This window comes from Plasmodium reichenowi, chromosome 2 (assembly GCF_001601855.1).
Source record: "Plasmodium reichenowi strain SY57 chromosome 2, whole genome shotgun sequence".
In the NCBI taxonomy this organism is placed as follows: domain Eukaryota; phylum Apicomplexa; class Aconoidasida; order Haemosporida; family Plasmodiidae; genus Plasmodium; species Plasmodium reichenowi.
Genome location: NC_033647.1, coordinates 127,176 through 128,168, shown reverse-complemented (window position 1 = coordinate 128,168; position 993 = coordinate 127,176).

Sequence of the window (993 nt, the reverse complement as noted above, 5' to 3'; positions counted from 1 at the left end):
GAGGTAATATATGTAACACGTCACATGTTATATATATATAGGGACACTGTTATAACTACAAACGAATAATTCATTATATGGGTACTAAAAAAAAATTAATTATACATAATAAATATAATATATATATATATATATTTATATATTTTTATATATATATTTTTATATATATACCTCTTTTTTTGCATTTATTTAAAGTTTATTATTACAACAAAAATATATTATTATATATATATTTTTTTTTATTCAAATTTATTTATTATCACATTCCTTCAGTTCATTTTTTATTTTCTTATTTTTATTTTTTATATTTTAAATACATTTCTCTTGAACAAAAATAAAAACAAAAGTGAGAAAAAAAAAAAAAATAAAATAAATAATAAAATAATGGAATTATTCTTGTTCCTTTCTAAAAAAATATCTGTTAAATAGATATATAAATAAATATATATATTAATATATATATTAATATATATATTATATATATATATATGTTCTTATGGGTTTGTAATAAAAATTACCTATATAATGTATTCTATATGTTATATATATATATATATATATATATATATATATATATATATATATATATATTTTATATATATATGTATATATATAAATATATATATCATTTATATGTAACTATTTAAATTTAATAATAAAACGAATTTTTTATTTTATTTCCCATTATATAATTATTATATATAATGAATATATTTTTTTATATATTCCTTATAATACTACAAAAAGTCCATTTTATATAAATATATAATGTTATGAAAAAATTAAAGTAATATAAAAAGTAACAATCATTGAAATATTATATATTTTATAATTTAATTATTTTTTAATACTTGATGCAAAATATTTATATATATATATATATATATATATATATATAGAATATATGTATGATATTCTACCAAAAAAAAAAAAAGAAAAAAGAAAAGAGATAATATAAGAAAAAATAAAAAAAAAAATTAAAAATTAAAAAAA